The sequence below is a fragment of the Haematobia irritans genome, chromosome 5, assembly GCF_050003625.1.
Source record: "Haematobia irritans isolate KBUSLIRL chromosome 5, ASM5000362v1, whole genome shotgun sequence".
NCBI lineage: Eukaryota > Metazoa > Arthropoda > Insecta > Diptera > Muscidae > Haematobia > Haematobia irritans.
In genome coordinates this window covers 48,881,366-48,898,569 of record NC_134401.1, presented here as the reverse complement: position 1 = coordinate 48,898,569, position 17,204 = coordinate 48,881,366, and positions in this window count along the sequence as shown.

Below are 17,204 nucleotides of genomic sequence, written 5' to 3'. Positions count from 1 at the left end.
ATAAATACAAATTTGTAAAAATCGAGTAATATTCTTATGTAAGAGCTACAAGTACGTATAAGTAAGATCGGCTAGTACATCAAAATTTGAAATTTGAGTAACATTGGTTAATAAATAAAAGTACTATGGCCAAATTTGGGAAAATCGAGCGATGCATATATATGGAAGCTATATGGAAATCTGAACCAATTTGCATAATATTTTGCGGGTTTGATTAATACCACAAAAGGTTACCTTGTGCAAAATTGGAGGAAGATCAGTTAAGAAATGAGGCCTCTATGGTCAAACATAAGGTTATTAGGGGCAAATTTTTCAAAATCGGGCGATACATATATCTACATCTAAACCGATTTCGATGAAATTTTGCACATACCGTTAGTACTATAGAGGACTGGATCTAGCCAACTTTGAGTAACATCGGATAATAAATAAGGGTTCTATGGGCAAATTTGGGAAAATCGGGCTATACATATATATGGGAGCTATATCTCAATCTAACCCGATTTCGATGAAATTTTGCACATACATTTAGTGCTATAGAAGATTACATTTGGCCAACTTTGAGTACTATCGGTTGATAAATAAGGGTTTTACAGCCAAATTTAGAAAAATCGTGCGGTACATATATATGGGAGCTATTGCTAAATCTGAACCGATTTCGTTGATTTTTTGCACATATAGTTAGTGCTATAGAAGATTATATTTAGCCAACTTTGAGTAAGATCTGTTGATAAATAAGGGTTTTATGGCCAAATTTAGGAAAATCGGGCGATACATATATATGGGAGCTATATCAAAATCTGAACCGATTCCAATGAAATTTTGCAGACTTAAAGGGTGATGCAGAAGATTAGTTTGTGCTAAATTTGACGACGATCGGTTAGTAAAAAAGTGCAACGTAACCCCATTTGTCGAAATCGGGTGATACATATATATGGAAGCTATATCTAAATTTGATCCGATTTCTTCCAAATTCAATAGAGATTGTCCTTGTGTCCAAACAACTCCCTTTACCAAATTTCATCAAAATCGGTTAATAATTGCTACCGGAATCCTGTGAACAACAAATACATGGACAGACGGACGGACACCAAGCGCTAGATCGACTCAGGAGGTGATTCTGAGTAGATCGGTATATATTTTATGGGGTCTAAAATTAATATTTCTATTAGACACATTTTTTGGCCGATCAAACTTCCCAGCAAAAACTAGGTAACCACATCTCATTACAAGTTACATTACCAGGAGTAAAGCTGTCATTACACATTGCATTACATTGCGGTGAGTTATAATGACTAACTTGTAATGACAATAATAAGTATTTCTCGGTAATATTCGAATTGATATTCTCAAAATGTATGTATTGCATTTGGCTGTTAATGACTTAATAAAATATAATAAATGACGATGCCATTAAGTATAATTATTCCAGCGTTGCCAATTTAGCTTTTTTCCCGCTAGATTTGGCTTTTTTGAAGACGTTTAGCGGGAAAAAATGCATTTAGCTTTTAGCTTTTTTTCTGCCTTTTTGTAATAACCCTTTTAGCTATTTTTGGCTTTTTTTATTTTCGACATGTTTCTATTGAAATATGGATAAATCGGCGTTTTTATCTAAGCCTTGCTGCAAGTATAAGGGTTTCCACATATTTCAAAGCTCAGTTGAAACATTAATAATGAGTCCAGCCATTATGCGGGCATTTTTGTAGCAAATACACCTTGTTGTAAAGTTTTTTCATTATATACATAAAAGTTATCGTAAACTTTAAATCTACTATTACCATACAAATTTGTTAGATACTCTGTCAGTAAATTATTGGGAATATTATCATGTGAGTCGTTTATCCTTTTTATGTTATTATAATATTCTAAAGTTATTACGATATTACTAAATTAAAATAGTAGATGTGAATAGCTTTGTGCACTGAAAAAATATTGTCGTCTCCTTAAAATACGAACGCAAATTTTGGTTATAATAGCATTTGTGAATTTCTTTTATATAAACTGTTTTCCTTGTCCAAAAGACGATAAAGTCGTTTTGTCCTTATAATTAAGTGATTCAACTTAAAAATGGGTATGTTTTCATGAAAGAAGGAAGAATTAATGAAATAGTCTTTAAATGTGAGGAGTTTTAGCATCTTAACCACAAACCAAAATAGCGTTCAAAAATAGAAGATGTTTTTCAACACTTTATTTTAAAAACGTATATATACAATAATTTCTACTTGAAGTCGAGTCTGAATTTGGAAATTTAAGTTGGCGTTAGCACGTTTTTAAAGCACTTTGATAGCTCATGAAGAAAAGGAAAATGTTTTTACTGGGAAATGTAAACTATAGGTATTTTCTACAATTTAAATAAAAGTAATGTATTTCGAATTTTTCACAATTTCAAATCCAAACTAAAATTTTATTTAAAAAAATGACAAATCATTTTTTTACCAAATCCAAAGCATGCTTAGATCATTTAATATTTTAAAATAACAAGTAAATAAAATAGAGGTGTTGGGAAGGTAGCTCCCACAAAACGAAGGACTTCCAGTAAAAAATTTGTGATAGTAATCAAAATGTATCGAATACTCAAACAGAGCTAATATGCCTTAGATATTGTTACAGTCTCACAGAAGTGGAATTAAAATGAAAATAATATGCATTGTAAGTGAAATGAAGCCTTTAAGTTTGTTAAATTTCAATCAAAAATGTGACTTTTGATACAAAAAAATTTAGCTTTCTTCTAGCTATTTTTTAACATTTTTTAGCTTTTTTTAGCTATTTTTTTGGGCAAATCTAGCGGTTTTTGGTGAAACAATTCTGGCAACGCTGAATTATTCACATAATTGAGTTTTTTTAAAAGCACAAAAATAATATGTTATGTAACGGTAATTCTGAAGATTTTTCCGTTAAGGAATATTCTTCACGAATATTTCATAATAATTGTGTTTTAAACTAATGACATTACCAAACAATGTTTTAAATAAATGCTTTATTATACCTAATTCACATTACACTTTCAAAATCGACTTCACTACATTTCAACTGTCATTTGCCTTATAAAAAGGGATATATAAAATCCACTTTTAGAAGGTTTCGAACATAATGTGAATCTAACTCCCTTAAACGACAACATTTATTTCTATTTTAACAGTGAAATTAATTTGCCTGTAATCTTATGTAGATGATTTGTTAAATTTTTCTTTATTTCTACAATATTCGTTTCTATTCAAGTAATGTTCATATTACAGCATTACTCGCCATATTTTAATCCATTGTAATCGGCTAGAGAAGTAAATATTTTCGAGATTTGGTTGCTTGAGACAATAAGTGGCTATTTTGCAAACTTTGGTATATCTACGAATAAGTGATTACATATTAGGTGATTATATGCTTTAAAAGCACTACTTATTTCATGGCCAAAGGTATGCCTGGGAGGAAGTACTTGCCTCCTAGGACATGCGTATGTAAATGTAATCCGGAGCGATGCCAATTAATAAGTGGTTATTCATTTTTAAACAGGCTTACCTACAAGATTACCGGGTAATGAGAGTTTTTGCTGGTTTATTATACCCTGACCACTATGTAGTTTAGTGTATAAAAAGGCCGATTAAATATGTATATAATTAAGTTTAACAAAATTTTTTATAGAAATAAAATTTTGACAAAATAAAATTTTGACAAAAATTTCTATAGAAATAAAATTTTGACAAAAATTTCTATAGAAATAAAATTTTGACAAAATTTTCTATAGAAATAAAATTTTGACAAAATTTTCTATAGAAATAAAATTTTGACAAAATTTTCTATAGAAATAAAATTTTGACAAAATTTTCTATAGAACAAAAATTTTGACAAAATTTTCTATAGAAATAAAATTTTGACAAAATTTTCTATAGAAATAAAATTTTGGTAGATTATTTTTGGCTCGAGTGCCAACCATGATTATGAACCAATATGGACCAATTTTTGTGTGATTGGGGATCGGCTATATATAACTATAGACCGATATGGACCAATTTTGGCATGTTTATTAGCGGCCATATACTAACACCGCGTTTCAAATTTTAACCGGATCGGAAGAATTTTGCTTCTCCAAGTGGCTGGCTCCAAAACCAAATCTCGGGATCGGTTTATATGGGGGCTATATATGATTATGGACTGATATGGACCACTTTTGGCATAGTTGTTAAATATCATATACTACCACCACGTACCAAATTTCAACCAGATCGGATGAATTTTGCTTCTCTAAAAGGCACCGGAGGTCAAATCTGAGGATCGGTTTATATGGGGGCTATATATAATTATGGACTGATATGAACCAATTCCTTCATGGTTGTTGGATACCATATACTAACATCACGTACCAAATTTCAACCGAATCGGATGAATTTTGCTCTTCCAAGGGGCTCCGGATGTGAATTCTGGGGATCGGTTTTTATGGGGGCTATTTGGACTGATTTCGACCAATTTTTGCATTGGTGTTTGAGGCCATATATTAACACCAAGTACCAAATTTCAACTGAATCAGATGAATTTCGGTCTTCCAAGAGGCTCCGGAGGTCAAATCTTGTGATTGGTTTATATGGGGGCTATATATAATTATGGAACGATGTGGACCAACTTTTGCATGGTCATTAGAGGCCATTTACTACACCATGTACCAAATTTCAGCCGGATAGGATGAAATTTGCTTCTCTTAGGGACTCCGCAAGCCAAATCTGGGGATCGGTTTATATGGGGGCTATATATAGTTTTGGACCGATGTGGACCAATTTTTGCATGGTTATTAGAGACCATATACCAATACCATGTACCAAATTTCAGCCGGATCGGATGAAATTTGCTTCTCTTAGAGGATCGGCAAGCTTAATTTGGGTGTCCGTTTATATGGGGGCTATACGTAAAAGTGGACCGATATGGTCCATTTGCAATACCATCCGACCTACATCAATAACAACTACTTGTGCCAAGTTTCAAGTCGATAGCTTGTTTCGTTCGGAAGTTAGCGTGATTTCAACAGACGGACGGACATGCTCAGATCGACTCAGAATTTCACCACGACCCATGGAGTCTTACAGCAATATTTCGATGTGTTACAAACGGAATGACAAAGTTAATATACCCCCATCCTATGGTGGTGGGTATAAAAAGTATTAAAATATAGGATACGTTGATCAAGGGAGGCTGTTAGGCGAACTTCTACTGAAGAGACTTATTTCAGTAACACTAAGAGAAGCAAATATCAAAAGGTATTTGAACAGAGGCACTCCCCAAGGAGGTTTTCTATAATCTCTTCTTTGGAATGTTGCTATAAACGACCTTCTGATTTTCCTAGAAAAAGAAAGGATAAAAGTGGTGACATACGCAGATGATGTGGGTTTGTAATCAGGGGAAAATTTCCATGTATAATTAGAGATAATATACAGAGAGTCCTGAAATTGGCAAAGGAGATTTGGCCAGTGATAAATGCTGCAAAAACAGAATTAGTCACACAGATAAAATTAAGTTTGAGAACCAATAACTTTTGTTGGAAAACCAACAACAAAATTTGTTAATTTTCAAATTACAAATTAATTTGTAATTTTAATGAACATTATTACAAATAAGTTATTGGCAATCCTTACCATCAGAAGGCAACAAATAATTTGTGTTCTCAACAACATAATTTGTAAGTAATTTGTTGAGAATCGGTACATGAATGTACTGCAAAGATCGCGAAATACCCACGGTAAGCACATCTGTTAGGTGGTATTGGAATTCCCTTTGGTGAGTGGTGCAAAATACTTAGGAATTATATCGGATATTTGGCAGAATTTTAAGCGGTAGGAAACAAGTAAGGAAAGTCTAAAGTCGAGCGGGGCCGGCTATATTATACCCTTGACCAATATGTCCACCAAAATTTTTGATGCCATCATAGCTGAACCGATTTTGACGAAATTTGTCATGCATAGCCAAAATGTTAATTCTACTCTCTGTGCAAAGCTTCAATTAAATCGGAGTAAAACTATGGCCTCTGTGTTCATATAAATGCATATCGGGCGAAACATGGGAGCTACATCTAAATCTGAACCGGTTTGACTGATATTCTGAAAAATTTACGAGTCTCACAAAACATATACGGAACATATACGGAATTTGAAGAAAATCGTTTGATAAATACGTCATATATGACCAGACCGGTTATAGGTTAGGCTCACTATTCAGTCCATTGTGATACCTAGTGGTTAACTTCTCTCTTAACACTGAGTGCTGCGCGATTCCATGTTAAGCTCAATAACAAGGCCCCCTTTTTATAGCCGAGTACAAACGGCGTTCCACATTGCAGTGAAACCACTTAGAGAAGCTTTGAAACACAGAGAAATGTCACCAGCATTGTTGAGGTGAAATTATCCACCGCTGAAAAACTTTTTGGTGGCGAGCATGCTAACCATTGCACCACGGTAGAAGGAGCAGTAGCTACATCTAATTCTGAACCGATTTTTTCGAAAATCAATAGAACTGAAATCTGATGATATGACTCTGGCTACCAGGAAGCTCATACTGCGTGAGAAGTTTGTTATGATGGCAAATGTCCGATGGGAAAATTACAAGGGTAGCGCGACAAATAGGGTTCCATTTAACCTTAAACCGCACACTAGATATTGTGGTGTTCACAAAACGGTATATATTAATACTGATATTTGCTGTGATGGGTCGCTGCCCGATAGGTGTGGTTGCCGAAATCAGATACATAATTTTCGATAAAATACTACGGTTGCGGCAAATATGTTCCATGTTCACCATCTAAAAATAATATTTTGCTCTTGAAACATGTTTGGGATGATCATATTCCTTCTCTGCGTGTAACACACTATTCCCAAAAAAAGTAAAAATTAACTATTGCACTGTTAAATGAGTTAGCGCAAATGATTTTTTGCTTGCCTTTAGTCCATTTGTCTGAATATAATTTGACGACATTTAAGAGCCGTAAATACATATACCATAGGATGGGGATATATTAATTTTGTCATTCCGAAACATTGCTCTAAATATTGCTCGAAATATTGCTCTAAGACCCCATAAACTATATATATTCTGGATCGTGGTGAAATTCTGAGTCGATTTAAGCATGTCCGTCCGTCCGTCCGTCCGATCCGGTTGTAATTTGGAACATGGTGTTATTATAACAGGTTGGCTGATAAGTCCCCGGTCTAACAAAGAAAAACACATTTTTTTTTTTTTCTCAAAATTCGTTTTTATTATTCAACATAGTTCCCTTCAAGAGCGATACAACGATTATAACGACCTTTCAATTATTTGATACCATTTTGCTAGTACTCCTTCGGTTTTGCCTCAAAATATGCCTCAGTTTCAGCGATCATATTTTCATTGTAGAAAAATTTTTTCCCTGCGAGCATCCTTTTGAGGTCTGAGAACAAGAAAAAGTCGCTGGGGCCAGATCTGGAGAATACGGTGGGTGGGGAAGCAATTCGGAGCCCAATTCATGAATTTTTGCCATCGTTCTCAATGACTTATGGCACGGTGCGTTGTCTTGGTGGAACAACACTTTTTTCTTCTTCATATGGGGCCGTTTTGCAGCGATTTCGACCTTCAAACGCTCCAATAACGCCATATAATAGTCACTGTTGATGGTTTTTCCCTTCTCAAGATAATCGATAAAAATTATTCCATGCGCATCCCAAAAAACAGAGGCCATTACTTTGCCAAGTTTTTGCTTCCACCCTATTTTTTCCCTTCCGAAAACAGTATTTTATCAAAACACGAAATTCCTTTTTTTTTCGTTTTTTTCACAATAACAAAAGTTGCTTCACAAAAGACGCTCTATCTCACAAAGTAATTGACTTACAGACGTCAAATTTTGACACGAATCATTTGAAGGTTGGTACTATATAAAAATAATATGTATTTAATACTAGCGACGATATCTATGTGTCAGACCGGGGACTTATCAGCCAACTTGTTATGATCTTTAACAACCATGCCAGAATTGGTCCATATCGGTCCATAATTATATATAGCCCCCATATAAACCGTTCTCAAGATTAGACCTCCGGAGCCTCTTGGAGGAGCAAAATTCATCCGATCCGGTTCAAATTTGGAACGTGGTGTTAGTATATGGCCGCTAACAACCATACCAAAATTGGTCCATATCGGTCTATAGTTATATATAGCCGATCTCCAATCACACAAAAATTGGTCCATATCGATTCAAAAAAATGTTTGCCACTCGAGCCAAAAATAATGTACCAAAATTTTATTTCTATAGAAAATTTTATCAAAATTTTATTTCTATAGAAAATTTTGTCAAAATTTTATTTATATAGAAAATTTTGTCAAAATTTTATTTATATAGAAAATTTTATTTCTATATAAAATTTTGTTAAAATTTTATTCGGTTCAAAAAAATGTTTGCCACTCGAGCCAAAAATAATCTACCAAAATTTTATTTCTATAGAAAATTTTGTCAAAATTTTATTTATATAGAAAATTTTGTCAAAATTTTATTTATATAGAAAATTTTGTTAAAATTTTATTTCTAAGGAAAATTTTGTCAAAATTTTATTACTATAGAAAATTTTGTGAAAATTTTATTTCTATAGAAAATTTTGTTAAAATTTTATTTCTATAGAAAATTTTGTTAAAATTTTATTTTTGTAGACAATTTTGTCAAAATTTTATTTCTATAGAAAATTTTGCCAAAATTTTATTTCTATAGAAAATTTTGTGAAAATTTTATTTCTATAGAAAATTTTGTTAAAATTTTATTTCTATAGAAAATTTTGTTAAAATTTTATTTCTATAGACAATTTTGTCAAAATTTTATTTCTATAGAAAATTTTGTCAAAATTTTATTTCTATAGAAAATTTTGTCAAAATTTTATTTCTATAGAAAATTTTGTTAAAATTTTATTTCTATATAAAATTCTGTTAAAATTTTATTTCTATAGAAAATTTTGTTAAAATTTTATTTCTATAGAAAATTTTGTCAAAATTTTATTTCTATAGAAAATTTTGGAAAAATTTTATTTCTATAGAAAATTTTGTGAAAAATTTATTTCTTTAGAAAATGTTGTCAAAATTTTATGTCTATAGAAAATTTTGTCAAACTGAATTATATACGTATTTGATCGATCTTTTTTGATTTAATATATACCACGTATGGACTTACATACAATTTAGAGGTTTTAAGATACCTTGCCATCGGCAAGCGTTACCGCAACTTAAGTAATTCGATTGTGGATGGCACTGTTTAGAAGAAGTTTCTACGCAACCCATGGTGGAGGGTACATAAACTTCGATCTTACGGCCGTATATACTTGTTTTCGACTTATATTGAATGGATGATACAATCTTGAGCAAAGAAAATACTAATTGCATTGATCCGGTTATTGATACTCTTGGAGTGGGACTTATTTGAACTTTTTAGTTTTTCTATACTAGAGCATTTCGCTTCATATCCATAATTTACTTTCTTGCAATCATTTTTAGTGTACCTACATAAAAGTGTCCAAATATGTTTTCTCTGCTCATTTGTAGCATCAAACAATATTTTTTTTTAACCTTTCACATACATAAGTATAAAACTAAATGACAATGAAAAAATTTATACTAAAGGAAACTATCGTGCTAGCTTCTGCCCAGCAAATAAATCTTGATTGCTGTCGATGAAGCCTTTGAAACGTTTTAAATGTTGCTCTGTTAAAAGTTATACGACATCTGAACAATGTATTAACTCGGACATACGAAATCAATGTCCGCAATTTCTTCATAAACTAAATGAAAGCAAAGAATGAAAAGAAATAAAGTTACTTTTTTATACATAATAATACATTTTTTATACAAATACAATTACATAAAGATTACTGTTTGATTGAACTTTTACATGAAAACTTTCAAGCGATTTTAAGAGTGTTTCAAAGGAAAATGTTTGAATAGCAAAAATACGAGGACAATAGAGAACCTTAAGTTCCACATTTATTACCAATGCTATTGCAAATGGGGAGCATAATTTGTACTTAACGTATTGTTAAGCAATAAACGCCATAATGGATGTACACACTCAAGAAAAAAAAAAGTTTTCTTGGATCCAAAGATTGTGACCTTTCTTTAAGGATTTTGATATTGATTCCGAACCAAAGATGCGATTTCTTTAAAACATTTTTAGGGATGTATCTAACTTTACATTTAGGATCAATAAAATTAAAATTAATATAAAGATCTCATTTATCGAATTGTCATTATCTCTTTGTGATACATTAATAATGATATTCATGTACAAACAAATGCCAGTTTAAAAATCCAAATTATAACACATATGTACTTCAAAATAAACAAATATATACGGCCGTAAGTTCGGCTAGGCCGAATCTTATGTACCCTCCACCATGGATTGCGTAGAAACTTCTACGAAAGATTGTGATTCACAATCGAACTACTTGGGTTGTGATAATACTTACCGATGGCAAGGTATCTTAAAACTTCCTAACATCGTCTTCTAAATAGTAAGTTATTCCATAGGTGGTGTATATTAGATATAATTCAGTTCTTGACTGGTATAAATAGGGAAGTCTACAAATAATTATTAACCGCTATGAACTTTTGCGCTGTAATTAGAGATGCAGAAGTGAAATATGGGGGTCACTTTATTTGGGGGCTATATACAATTATGAACCGATATGGACCAATTTTTGTGTGATTGAGGATCGGTTTATCTGGGGCCTATATATAACTATAGACCGATGTGGACCAAGTTTGGCATGATTGTTAGCGATCATATACTAGCACAATGTACCAAATTTCAACCGAATCGGATGAATTTTGCTCCTCCAAGAAGCTCCGGAGGTCGGTTGATAAGGGAGCTACATATATTTACGGACCGATGTGAACCAATTCTTGCATTGTTGTTAGCGACTATATACATACACCACGTAATAAATTTCAACCGGATCGTATGAATTTTGCTCCTCCAAGAGGCTCCGGAGGTCAAATCTGGGGATCGGTTTATATGGGGGCTATATATAATTACGAACCGATATGGACCAATTTTTGCATGGTTATTAGGGATATAGCATAGCAACACCACGTATCAAATTTCAACAGGATTGGATGAATTTTGCTCCTCCCAGAGGCTCCGGAGTTCACATGTGAGGATCTGTTTATATGGGGGCTATATATAATTATAGACCAATATGGACCAATTTTTGCGTAGTTGTTAGAGACCATATACCAATACCACGTACCAAATTTCAACCGGATCGGATGAAATTTGCTTCTCTAAGAGGCTCCGCAAGCCAAATCTGGGGGTCAGTTTATATGGGGGCTATACGTAAAAGTTGCCCAATATGGCCCATTTGAAATACTATCTCTGCATGGTTATTAGGGATATAGCATAGCAACACCACGTATCAAATTTCAACAGGATTGGATGAATTTTGCTCCTCCCAGAGGCTCCGGAGTTCACATGTGAGGATCTGTTTATATGGGGGCTATATATAATTATAGACCAATATGGACCAATTTTTGCATAGTTGTTAGAGACAATATACCAATACCACGTACCAAATTTCAACCGGATCGGATGAAATTTGCTTCTCTAAGAGGCTCCGCAACCCAAATCTGGGGGTCGGTTTATATGGGGGCTATACGTAAAAGTGGTGCAATATGGCCCATTTGCAATACCATCTGACCTACATCAATAACACCTACTTAAAGGGTGATACGGTCAAAATTTGGATTTGGATTTCGAAAATCCGAGCTACTCGCACGCAAAGCTGGCAAAATCGCTAAAAGTTGCCAAATCAACCGTTACAAATGTAATTAAAGTGTTTGGGGAACGTTTGTCGACAGCCAGGAAGTCTGGATCGGGGGGAAACGAAAACCGGAAGCCGCTGAGACGACAAAGAGAGTTGCCGGTAGTTTCAAGCGAAACCCTAACCTCTCTCTCCAAGATGCCGCAAATAAGCTGGGTGTATCGTAGTGTTGCCAGGTGATTTTTGATTCTTCCCCCCAAATCTTAAGAAAAAAAACCCCTAAATTGGTCTAAGCTTTTTTCAAAAACCCCCAAAAAATTTCAGAATATAAAAGTACAAAAAGTGGTCCCAAAATTACGTGAAAAAAATCCTGTAGTGATACACTTTAAAAATTAAATTTAACACAAATATATATCCTGAAAGAAGAGTTCTTTCCTGAGAAAGAAATTTCATCCCAGAGGAAATTATTTTTTCTATGGATATAATAATACAATATGTATATCAATTTAAAAAGCGGGTATACTCTTAAAAAGCTGCTGAGTTAGGATACGATTGTTTTTAATTTTGTCAAATATTAAAAATGCCCTTTCAAGAGAAGAGTTTAAAAAAGATAACGAAAATAATGCTATTGGATACTTGTTTGTATTTAGGATCTTCTTGTTGACTTTTCGCATCTTTTTTCTCATCACTCATGCTAGAATTGTTCCGAATTTGCTTGAGAATTGCTCCACTTTATAAGGTCAGAAATAATTCTTTACCCCCAAAAATCCCCCCAAATAAATTTAACCCCTAAAAATCCCCCTAAACGTGAAAAAACCCCCTAAATTTGGGGGCAAAACCCCTAACCTGGCAACACTGGTGTATCGTCTACAACCGTGCATCGAGCCAAAAAACGAGCCGGACTATTGACTTACAAGAAGGTAGTGACTCCAAATCGCAATGATAAACAAAATACGACGGCCAAAGCGCGATCCCGGAGGCTGTACACGACGATGCTGACGAAGTTTGACTGCGTGGTAATGGACAACGAAACCTACGTCAAAGCCGACTACAAGCAGCTTCCGGGACAGGAGTTTTATACGGCAAAAGGAAGGGGAAAGGTAGCAGATATTTGCAAGCACATAAAACTGTCAAAGTTCGCAAAGAAATATCTGGTTTGGCAAGCCATCTGTACCTGTGGCTTGAAAAGCAGCATTTTCATAGTTTCCGGGACTGTCAACCAAGAAATTTACGTGAAAGAGTGTTTGAATAAACGTCTGCTGCCTTTCCTGAAGAAACACGGTTGTTCCGTACTGTTTTGGCCGGATTTGGCATCTTGCCATTACGGTAAAAAGGCCATGGAGTGGTACGCCGCCAACAACGTGCAGGTGGTTTCCAAGGACAAGAACCCTCCCAACATGCCAGAGCTCCGCCCAATTGAGAAATACTGGGCTATTGTCAAGCGGAACCTAAAGAAGACCAAAACAAGTACATACGGCCGTAAGTTCGGCCAGGCCGAAGCTTATGTACCCTCCACCATGGATTGCGTAGAAACTTCTACTGAAGACTGTCATCCACAATCGAATTACTTGGGTTGCGGTAACACTTGCCGATGGCAAGGTATCTTAAAACTTCCTAACACCGTAATATATACCACATAGTCCATACGTGGTATATATTAACCTAAAAAAGGCCGATTAAATACGTATATAATTAAGTTTAAAGTTTCTATAGAAATAAAACTTTGACAACATTTTCTATAGAAGTAAAATTTGGAAAAAATTTTCTATTTTGACAAAATTTTTATAGAAATAAAATTTTGACAAAATGTTCTATAGAAATAAAATTTTTACAAAATTTTCTATAGAAATACAATTTTGACAAAATTTTCTATAGAAATAACATTTTGACAATGTTTTCTATAAAAATAAAATTTTGGTAGATTATTTTTGGCTCGAGTGGCAACCATGATTATGAATCGATAAGGACCAATTTTTGTGTGATTGGGGATCACCTATATATAACTATAGACCGATATGGACCAATTTTGGCATGGTTATTAGCGGCCTTATACTAACACCACGTTATCGCAATGGACTGAATAGTCTAAGTGAGCCTGAAATTTAATCGGGCTGCCACTTTAACCTAACCTTTAACCTAATCTAACACCACGTTGCAAATTTCAACCGGATCGGATGAATTTTGCTCCTCCGAGAGGCTCTGGAGGACAAATCTGGGCATCGATTTATATGGGGGCTATATGTAATTATGGACCGATATGGACCAATTCTGGCATGGTTATTAGAGACCATATACTAACACCACGGACCAAATTTCAATCGGATCGGATGACTTTTGCTCCACTAAGAGGTTCTGGAGGTCATATCTGGGGATCGGTTTATATGGGGGCTATATATAATTAAGGGCCGATGTGGACCAATTTTTGCATGGTCATTAGAGAACATATACCAACACCATGTACCAAATTTCAGCCGGATCGGGTAAAATTTGCTTCTCTTAGAGGCTCCGCAAGCCAAATCGGGGGATCGGTTTATATGGGGGCTATATATAATTATGGACCGATGTGGACCAATTTTTGCATGGTTGTTAGAGACCATATACTAACACCATGTACTAAATTTCAGCCGGATCGGATGAAATTTGGTTCTCTTAGACGCTCCGCAAGCCAAATCGGGGGATCAGTTTATATGGGGGCTATGGACCAATTTTTGCATGGTTGTTAGAGACCATATACTAACACCATGTACCAAATTTCAGCAGGATCGGATGAAATTTGCTTCTCCTAGAGCAATCGCAAGCAAAATTTGGTGGTCCGTTTATATGGGGGCTATACGTAAAAGTGGACCGATATGGCCCATTTTCAATACCATCCGACCTACATCAATAACAACTACTTGTGCCAAGTTTCAAGTCGATAGCTTGTTTCGTTCGGAAGTTAGCGTGATTTCAACAGACGGACGGACGGACGGACATGCTCAGATCGACTCAGAATTTCACCACGACCCAGAATATATATACTTTATGGGGTCTTAGAGCAATATTTCGATGTGACAAAGTTAATATACCCCCATCCTATGGTGGAGGGTATAAAAACTGCTAAGGACGAGCAGCAGTTCAAGGCAAACTGGCTTTCTGCGGCGAAGAAGGTGGAAAAGGTGGCTGTACAAAATCTGATGGCGGGTGTCAAGCGTGAGGCCCGGCAATTCGCATTTGGAAAAGCGAAAGCCTAACTGATTATTTTTCCTGAATTTTGTACTAACTTGAAAAATAAATTTAATTTCATTTTTTAAATAAACGAGTTCACCGATTTACACGCGTTTTCCCTTGACCAAATTTTGACCGTATCACCCTTTACCAATAAAAATATTGCTCACTTCTGAGCAATATTGTTATTGAAATGAGCAGTTATATCAGCGCTTTGTTTGTTGCTATAAATCGGGACATCGCCCACAAAAATCAGTGCTGATTCGGTTGTTTTGTTAGCAGTTGGTACTGCCTCTCTCCCTTACAATCCTGCTGAAATAGTGCTCCATTTTTTGCTGGGATGTCTAGGCTACTACTCATTTGGGTGACAGCATGTGAAGCAACCAAACCAAAAGTTATTCAAAAAATTAACATGTAAAATAGTGATGACATTTTTCAAACTTGTTACTACAACCAAATGCACTTTGGACCAGAGAATGAAGCGGTCGAGTCGCGCCTCCGATTTCAGTCGCCGCCGACCATTTTTTGCCAGTCGAGGCCGCCGCCTTAATTGTCCCATTTTTCCAAAATTTTGATCCTTCCATTCACAATCAATCATTTTCAAAATGTAGCTCACAAAATTTTAATGAAATATAAATTTGAAATTGGTTGTACAACTAATCTCATTACCACTCGCAGATTTATATTATAATGGATAATTGTCCGCCGACGTATGGACAAGTTTATATCGGCTTAGCAGTCAAGCAGTCGCCGGAGGTAAAAATTTAGTTTCAGCCGCCGCCGACAAAAATGGGTCGGCCACATTCTCTGCTTTGGACTATAATTTTTATACCCTCCACCATAGGGGTATATTAACTTTGTCACTCCGTTCGTAACACGAAATATTGCTCTAAGACCCCATAAAGTATATATATTCCGGGTCGTGGTGAAATTCTGAATCGATCTACACTCAAAAAAAAAAGTTTATTGGATCCAAAGATTTTGACCTTCCTGTAAGGATTTTGGTATTGATTCCGAGCCAAAGAAGCGGGCTCTTTAAAATAAAGACATTTTTTACGGACCTCGATTTAAATCTAGAATCGATAAAATTAAAATTGGATACAGATCTCATTCATCGAATTTTTATTCTCTGTTTGCGATATATTAATGAAGGTATTCATGTACAAACAAATTCGAGTTTCAAAATCCAAATTATGCCAAGTACTTCAAAGTAAAAACTATTTTCTTAATGCTAAAAAAAACTTTAAACCAAAGATGCAAATCCTTAAAATAAGTCTTAGCCTATATTTGAAGCGTTTTTATCTTAAATTTAAAAATTCAATATGTCAGTTGAGTTAAAGACGATTTCATTAAATTAAAAATGTTTTTCTTTATTTTAAGGAACATTTGCCTTACTTCAAAGATCTACAACTTCAACAGAGGCACGCAAAATTTCAAGATTTGTGTCCTAAATTTAATGAAAAAAATTTTGAAGCAAGGATTATAAACTTTCTTTTAATTAAAATGTCTTTATTATATAGAATTTTGTCCTTATCATTGCGTAAATTTTGAATCCTAAAATTTAAGTTGCATAATCTTCCATATTAGGTCAATAGTTTTTTCAGTGTAAACACGTCCGTCTGTTGAAATCACGCTAACTTCCGAACGAAACAAAGTATCAACTTGAAACGTGGCGTAAGTAGTTGTTATTGATGTAGGTTTTGATGGTATTGCAAATGGGCCATATTGCGGATCCTCTTAGAGAAGCAAATGTCATCCAATCCGGTTAAAATATAGTATGTGGTGTTAGTATATGGTCGCTAAAAATCGCTTAAAAATTGTCTAATGTCGGTCCTTAATTATATATAGCCCCCCATATAAACCGATCCCCAGATTTGAACTCCGGAGCCTCTTGGAGGAGCAAAATTCATCCAATTCGGTTGAAACTTGGTACGTGATGTTAGTATATGTTCACTAACAACCATGTAAGAATTGGTCCACATCCGTCCATAATTATATAGCCCCCATATAAACCGATTCACAGGTTTGAACTCCGGAGCCTCTTGGAGGGGCAACATTCATCCAATCCGGTTGAAATTTGGTACGTGGTGTTGGTATATGGTCTCTAACAACCATGCAAGAATTGGTTCATATCGGTTCATAATTATATATAGCCCCCATATAAATCAATCCCCCAGATTTGATCTCCGGAGCCTCTTGGAGAAGCAAAATTCATCCGATCCGATTGAAACTTGGTACGTGGCGTTAGTATATGGTCTC